This window comes from Cyprinus carpio, chromosome A15 (assembly GCF_018340385.1).
Source record: "Cyprinus carpio isolate SPL01 chromosome A15, ASM1834038v1, whole genome shotgun sequence".
Taxonomy (NCBI): Eukaryota; Metazoa; Chordata; class Actinopteri; order Cypriniformes; family Cyprinidae; genus Cyprinus; species Cyprinus carpio.
Window position 1 is genome coordinate 6402806 of NC_056586.1, and position 8586 is coordinate 6411391.

Consider the following 8586-nt stretch of genomic DNA (forward strand, 5'->3'; position numbering starts at 1 on the left):
CAGACTGGGGAGAGAGGTATTGTAATAATGTAAAATATGTGAAAAATAATGTTTTTCGAACAACCTAGTGTGAGAGCCTGTTCTAGTACACACCCAAAACAAAATCAAGACTCTGTAAAAGAGCATAATAGGACCTATTTAACATAGCGTTAAACTTGACAATTTATGAGACTAATATCATATGTTTTGCTTTGGAAAGACAGTAAATTAAGGTTCCTTTTATAAAGAGTTTAGAAGGTGTTCATAAATGACTAATAACTCATCTACAAATACATAAGAAATCATTGATAAGCAGTCATAAATTCATGAATAAAAAAACACACAGGCATTGGTGATGTGATCCTGAGAAAGTACAACAAATATGCATTATATGCAATGAATTATGTTTTTGATGGCTGTTAGAAACAGCCAGCATTATTTAGCTAACTACAATAGTTTTGCTATAACAGATACATCTTAAAGACATACATCTTAATGTTAAAGGGTCTGGAGCCCAACTAAAGCAAATACTGATCTCCACAATGGTAACGTCAAATGAAACAATAAAACATCATCATCTAAATCGCTGTAACTCTCAGTAAGATCTTCTGTAGACATCTGACAGAAATAAAGTCAGTCTGGTTAGTTATAAGTGAAGTTGGTAAAGCTGTTTGTTGAGTTGTTTAAATCTTTAGTTGATTTCATCCAAGCCTGTGGCTGAAGTCAGTTGCAGTTCTTGTGTGTGTTTTGTTTCTCTTTTCTTCAGTGATTTTGCTCATTAACAGCAGGTGTTCATCAGTGTCTGAATTCACTCATTAGTTTTCTTTTTCCTCTGTCAGGTGGACTATATTAGTAAATTCATGTAGGGAATAGTGAATGAGGGTGTAGGGTGTGATTTTAAACTGCCTCTGAGTTTCGACTTTGAACGCTGTTAATTCACGATATATAGCAGCAGGCTACTTTCTCGAAAATTATGAATATTAATTTAATATTAACAAAATTTGGCCATTTTTTTCCAGCAATTTTTAACAGTGCAGCCAGTCACCACCCTGCTGTAAAGAGCATCTGTCTGAACCAGCCGCAGACGGAGAGCCAGAGCCCACCGTGACAGAAGAGCCATCGCACCATGTCACCTTCTCTCATTGGTGGGGCTTCATCTCGGGCCTGCCAGGAGTCTTTGTCTCTTGGACCTGTGGAGCCCATGGCTCTGCCTCTGGCCACAGATGGACTTGCTTGTGACTTGAAAGGAATGACTTGGTTCTCCTCTGGTGAAATCAGCTGGCTGAGTTCATGGGTGGAATAAACATATGGCAGGACTTTTACTTTCTGACCCCTGGACTTTATACATCTGCCAACCGCTGGGTCAAAGCAATCCAACTGCTGGGTTTGTCCTTTTTTAACCCAGCGTTGCATTTTTTAACCCTTTTTTAACCCAGCGCTGCGTTAATCACCAGATTCTCCTGTCCACCCTCAGAAAGATGGGCATCTCTGGAACCGCACTCCAGTGGTTTAAGTCCTACCTTTCTGATAGATCCTTCAGGGTGTCTTGGAGGGGTGAAGTTTCTAAGTCACAACAACTTGGTACTGGGGTTCCTCAAGGCTCAGTACTTGGACCACTTCTCTTCTCCATCTACATGACGTCATTAGGATCTGTCATTCAGAAGCATGCTTTTCTTATCACTGCTACGCTGATGACCCTCAACTCTACTTCTCATTCCAACCAGATGACCCGACAGTAGTTGCTCGCATTTCAGCCTGTCTGAGTGACATTTCTAGCTGGATGAATGACCATCACCTTCAGCTCAACCTTACCAAGACAGAACTGCTGGTGGTTTCAGCTAACCCATCATTTCATCACAACTTCTCTATACAGCTGGGTTTGTCAACCATAACTCCTTCCAGGACAGCCAGAAACCTAGGAGTTGTGATGGATCATCAGTTAAGCTTCACAGACCATATTGCTACAATGACCTGGGGCCTCATTTATAAAACTGTGCGTAGGATCCTTACTAAAACTCTACGTACGCACAAAAGCCAAAAATAGCGTACGCAAAAAAATATTCAGATTTATAAAACCATGCGTACGCACACCTGCACGCAATTTTCACTTTATAAATCACAGCCTACCTGATAATTTGCGCACGCAAAAAATCATAATCATTTACCACCGCCCTTTATCCGCCCACATTCAACCATATATAGACAATGCAAATTACCTCATTGGCCATGCATATTAAAAGGAGCAAGGAAATTTGTGTTTTTTTAAAAACAAAATCATGGCAGCAATGGAAAGCAAGGGCAAGAAGCGAAATTTCTCTGAGGCAGAAATAGAGGTTCTTGTGAGTGAGGTGGATGAAAGGAAGGCTATTTTGTTTGGTGGCCACAGCAGTGGAATTACCAATAAAAAAAAATATTTAGAGTGGCAACACATCACTGCTGCGGTAAACGCAGTTGCTTCGGCAAACAGGACGGTTCCAGACGTAAAAAAGAAGTGGTCCGATCTTAAGGTGGGAGCAAAAAAGAAACGGCTTGCCTCTCACTGACAGAGAGTGTGTGCGACTGGTGGGGGCAAAGGCGCCCCCGATTTGTCCCCAATGGAGACCCAAATAGCCTCGATTCTCGGCCAAACCAGTGTGTGTGGCATTGTGTCTGAGAGGGAGGGAGACACAGATGTGCTGGATACAGGGGAACCAGGTAAATAACTTTATTGCTTGTGTGCTCAATTAAACAAAATAAATTATACACTCAAAAAAGTCAACTAGCCACTTGTTTGATTTGCAAAATACAAATATGTCTGATTAATAAGAATATAACACATTTACTTATGTTAAATGATTCATTCTTGTTATTTGTAACTAAATTATTATTCGAAGCAGTGCAAGTTTACTTGATTTGATTAGATGCATAATGGTGCTACGAATAAATCATGTTCATTCAAACAATTTATTTTTTTGAGTGTACAATTAGATTAGTCCTTATTCTGCAGAGTCAGCGGGAGACCAGTGTGAGGAAACTCCCAGCGCAGAGTCTGCAGGGGCTATGGAGTTTCCCGAGGTCCCCAGCACAAGTGCGTCCCGACCTTATGGCACGGCGGGAAGTGGCCGGGTTGGTGCTGACTGAGGCTGTTTCTGCTGCAGACACAGAGAGACACCATTAATGCATTACTGTAATCGCAGATGAGCTCCAAATAAGGGTTTGGCCCTTGACATTGCATGTACATTAAAAGATCTTGTTTAAAAAAATGAACCGTATTTGCACTGTTGTTCTTCACAAATGGCGCATTACTTCCTGACGGAGCCTTGCTCCTGATGATGTCCTTCTTGTTGGGGAGGGGGGTGGGGTCAGGCTCTTCATGCGGTTGTTGTGCAGGTCGGGGGGGGAACAGGGACCACCCAGTGCAATGTTGTGTAAAATAGCGCACACCATGATGATCTGGCATACTTTTTTTGGTTGAATATAAAAGTCTACCACCCGAAGCATCAAAAACGCCATCTACACTTGAGGAGGCCATGATCTCTCAACTTGAGGCGCGCACGAGTGTGGGTATCATTAAAGCGCACTTCTCTGCGCTCTGAGGGTTTGAGAATGGTGGTGAGTAGCCAGCGCCTGAAACCGCTGTCACCTGTAAAGTATAACAGATTATTTGTACAATAGGCTTTAACTGTTATGTAAAAACAATTATATGCATTTTACTTACCCATAATGGCACCTGCCCTAAGTCGATTCCCTACACTGCTGTGCGCTAAATGTGTAAGAACCAGGCCATCGTGCCACAACATTCCTTAGAGTCAAACATATAACATTTATTGAATGCAATGTGTTTGCGATTCACATAAAATGAATTCATCTACAGCCCTTATAGCAATATGAGTGCAGTCGATTGCGCCGATTTACATTTGGGAAACCGGACATTGATGCAAATTGCCTTTTGATATTGCCTGTCTCCAACAGTGTAAGGAAACTTTATGTATCGATTGGTCATTTGAATAATCCCCTTTCAAAAACTGCAGGCAATGAGCTTAGGAGATGGCTGTGAAAATCCCAGACCTATGACAAATTAATAGGAATGTTAAAATCAATAAGGTTTTGCATAAAAAAAAGTAAGTACACTTAGTTACCTGTCCCCGGTTGCCATGAAAGTACTTGGGTTTCGATACGGTAACCGGGAATTGCGCGGTTTCCGTGTTGTTGTCTTTGTAATGCTGGGGCAAGTTCAGCACACAGATCCAAGAGCATGGCTCTAGGAAAATCTAAAGCGGCTTATTAGCCACCATCTTGGGCTAGGAAAATCCTCACGGTCCCTGAATACTCCTTTCCCTCCGAAGGTCTGCCATTGGCCATAGTCTTCCAGCAGTGCCAGCGCTGTGAATCCAATAAACTTAAGTGTTGCTGCAGTAGGGCTTATGTTTTCAGCTATCAGATTTTGAATCATTTACACCTTATCACATTAATCACATAATGAGTGATAGGCCTAATCCATTTAAAGATATATACATATAGTTACTTTTATGTCTTTAAACTAAACATGCATGTATGTATCTTTAGGACCCATAATGGTGAGTTTAATGTTATTTGTAATTAGACTTTTGTTGTTGCGCAAACCTATGAGCAACTTGTAAATATTGTAAATATTGAAATAATGTCAAAGGCCATTTTGCAAAGGGTTAATTCCCATTATGAGTCAAACTCACCATCAGTGTCGCCAAACTGCTTTTTCTTCAAATGTGCATGGGTCAGAGTTTGGTGTAGGTGCGCATATTTTCCACGTCAAGTTTTTCTTTATAAATCCCCTTTTGCGCAGGAACTGGCGTACGCATGTTTTCAGCCCCGTTTTGTGCGTACGCAAGCTTTATAAATGAGGCCCCAGGTCCTGCAGATTTGCCTTATACAACATTAGGAAGATTAGATCCTTCCTGTCAGAGCAAGCCACCCAACTTCTTGTCCAAGCACTTATTCATATAGCGCATCGCTTGCAGTCAAGACTACCCATAACACATTATTAAATTAATAACAAATAAAAACAGTCAAGACTACCCATTATTTATTATGAATTTATTATCAAATAAAAAAATTGGAAATGATCACTTTGGTACATTGAGAAGGCATGAATATAAAATATTAATATTAATAATAATAATAATAATAACTAAAAAAAAAAAAAAAAAAAAAAAAAAAAAAAACAGGTCAAATCACAAACCAGGCCACTGAGAACACTCCCAATTCCCCCCGAGCTCCCGATGTCCGGGCCTGGTCAGAATTATTGGCCCCCTTGGTAAATATGATCAAAGAAGGCTGTGAAAATAAATCTGCATTGTTAACCATTTTGATCTTTTATTAAAAAAAAAATAATTCACAAATATCTAACCTTTATTTGAACTAAAACAATTGAAATTAGGGGAAAATCTCATTATGAAATAAATGTTTTTTCTGAAATACACGTTGGACACAGTTGGCACCCCTAAAAATCCTTAAGAGTAAAATATATGTGAAGTATATTCCCATTCATATTTACAATTTTGAGCAAACCAGGGTGATAGTGAGGAGGAGAACTGAAGAATTGCAGAAAACAGTTGAGTGTCAGGGTCAGAAAATCTTAAAAACATGACCAAACAGCAACTACACCACATGTTGTTTGTGAGGGTTTCAAGAAAAAAAAATCAAGAAAAGAAAATGCTCTCATCCAAAAACAATCCCCAGCATATTCTGTTGTCAGACATGACTGGAACTTCAAACGGGACTGGCTTCTATGGTCAGATATAACTAAAAAGATTTGCTTTTTAGCATTTAGCAACTTTTGTTTAGATACATGACATCTTTGATTCTATTAAATACCAACAGATAAAAATCAAAAAATGACTGTCTCTGTTAGAAATATTATAATGGGCAATGTTTGGATCTTCCAACCGGACAATAATCCAAAACCAAACCTTAAAATCAACACAAAAATGGGTCACTGGCACAAAGCCAAGCTTCTGCTATGGCCATTCCAGTTCCCTGACCTGAACCCTATAGAAAATGAGTGTGGTGAACTGAAGAGGAGAAGCACCATCATGGAGCTGGGAATCTAAAGGATCTGGACAGATTCTGAATGAAGGAATTGTCTCTGATCTTTTGTCAGGTGCTCTCTAACCTCATCTGGCATTATAGTAGAAAACGCAGAGCTGTTATTATGCCAATAAAGGTTTCAAAAAGCATTGAATAAAAGGCTACCTTTAATTGTGTCCAATGTGTATTAGAGAAAAAACATTAATGTCATAATGATATTTCCCCCCATTTTGAATTGTTATTCTCCAATGAAAGGTTAGATTTATGTGGATTTTGATCAAAATGATTAACAATGGAGATTTATTTTCACAGCCTTCTTTGATCATATTTACCAAGGGTGCCAATGATTCTGACCATGACTGTATCATGCTGTGCAATAAAAGTCAAACAGAAAGTAAAAAAAAAAGTTTAACTTTATTGGTTTGCTGACAGTCATGCTTGTCACGTTAGGCTTCAGGGACTTCAAACCTCAGTGAGGATTTGCTTGTGGACAGCTGGAAGCTGAAACCTTCAGGGAAAAGCCTACTGCCAGCAAACTACTGTAACATTTAGTGCCTCTACAAATAATTTTAATCAGGCAGGGTGGTACTGACTGAAATAAGCATTTATATGAATCAATTCTGAACTGTCACCATTGTTTCCAGGCAATTCAGTAATTTCATATGGGTCATCTCATTTTAATTTCTTAAACAATAAACTTTGTTTTATTGTTGTGCATTCTGTTAATGAATGTTCAAAATAGTATAAAAGATGGACTATATAAACTGAAGGGATATTGATAAGGTAAGAAGACATTTTATTTTCTACTACTGTGCGCAGTACCATTAAAGTGAAAGTACTGAAGAAAGTGCTGATTTAAATGTGCTTTTTGCTTACACTAAACAAGTTGCTGACAAATCATATCTCAGTTTGGATACTGTACTATTTAGAATAACTTCTGAAGGATCATGTGACACTGAAGACTGGAGTAATGATGCTTAAAATCTTTTTGCTTTGATCACAGAAATACATTACATTTTAAAATATATTCAAATAGAAATCAGTAATCTTAAATATTAAAAATATTTCATAATATTACTGTTTTTGTTGTATTTTGGATCAAATAAATGAAGGCTTGGTGAGCAGAAGAGACTTCTTTAAAAAACATAAAAACATCTTATGGATCAAAACCTTTTGACTGCTAGTGTATTAAAACACATTTTCTAAAGCGCCCTTAATGTCAAAATTAGTACAGTTTAATACTCAACTAAAGACAAAACTACAGTAGGTGGACAACCAGAATGGGTAATAACGCCGCATGAAAGGACGAAGTAAAACAACAACATTATAAAATAACATTGTAACATCCTTAAAAACATTAGAAAATTTACAATGAGTTAACTTCAAGACGTGGGATAGTCTTAGGCAACAGTCTACGCATCAAAAGAAAGACCTTTACACAAAGGCTCTTATGCATGCTATTGTTGTTTAACAGTCATTACACACATAGGCCTATATTTTTAAGGACTGTTATATATATATATATATAGGCCTATGTGTGTAATGACTGTTAAACAACAATCATATATAACAAATAACAAGCATATATATACACACTGAAAACTCAGTTTCATTCAGGTTCCATATGAAGAGCGAAATGAGATTGATAATTTTTATTAACTCTGCTATTATTCTTGATTTTTCAAACTACTAACACTTTGCAGTTTTGAATTATGCCTTTACTGTGTGACCAAAAATGAAGTATTATTTGTTTCAGCTGTTTGATCGCGCTGGTGCCTCATATTCATTGGAAACAGTGCAGCCGTTCACCGTGCCATTCAGCCTAAGCAGCAGTCCACTGGCATATTTTTTCTAATTATGATTTTTTTTTTTTGTCAATACTGAAACACGTGTGAACTACAAAGCCTATTTTACCTAATGAATAATAGTTAGCTTCAAATGGGCAAGATCATGAATATGGAAACGTTTGGATTCGTCCCGAATGAGAGAGGTAAGCCAAACCTTACCTTATTTTTCGCGTTAAATTAATATATATATATATATATATATATATATATATAAATATATATATATATAGTCACGGACAGAAGAGAGAGACAACAGGGTATGCAGATAAGTAGATGTTTATTGGAAATATGGAGACAGAATGTGGTATCACACAATCTTGCAGAGGAATAGTTGCGCAGAGTGGGATGTTAAGAGGATGACTTGAGGATACTTGCTGTACAGACGAAGGGTGGACACAGGAGGAACTGACAGAACACGGATGACAGATGGTGGTAGGTAAGCAGGATGATCAGACGTTTAGGTATTCAGATGATTCCAAGCGTAGCACAGAGAGTAGAGTCGGTGATTCTCTGACGAGACCAGACAGAGAATGAAAGGAAGTGTGGGCTTAAGAAGTGGCAGTGATGATCGGGTGCAGGTGTGGTGACTTCAGTAATCTGGTGATAATGAGCGGATGGGCGGAGTCGGGTGATTGGACTCTGATGGTGTGACAGGTGTTACTGGTGACATAGTGACATATATATATATATATATATATATATATATATATATATA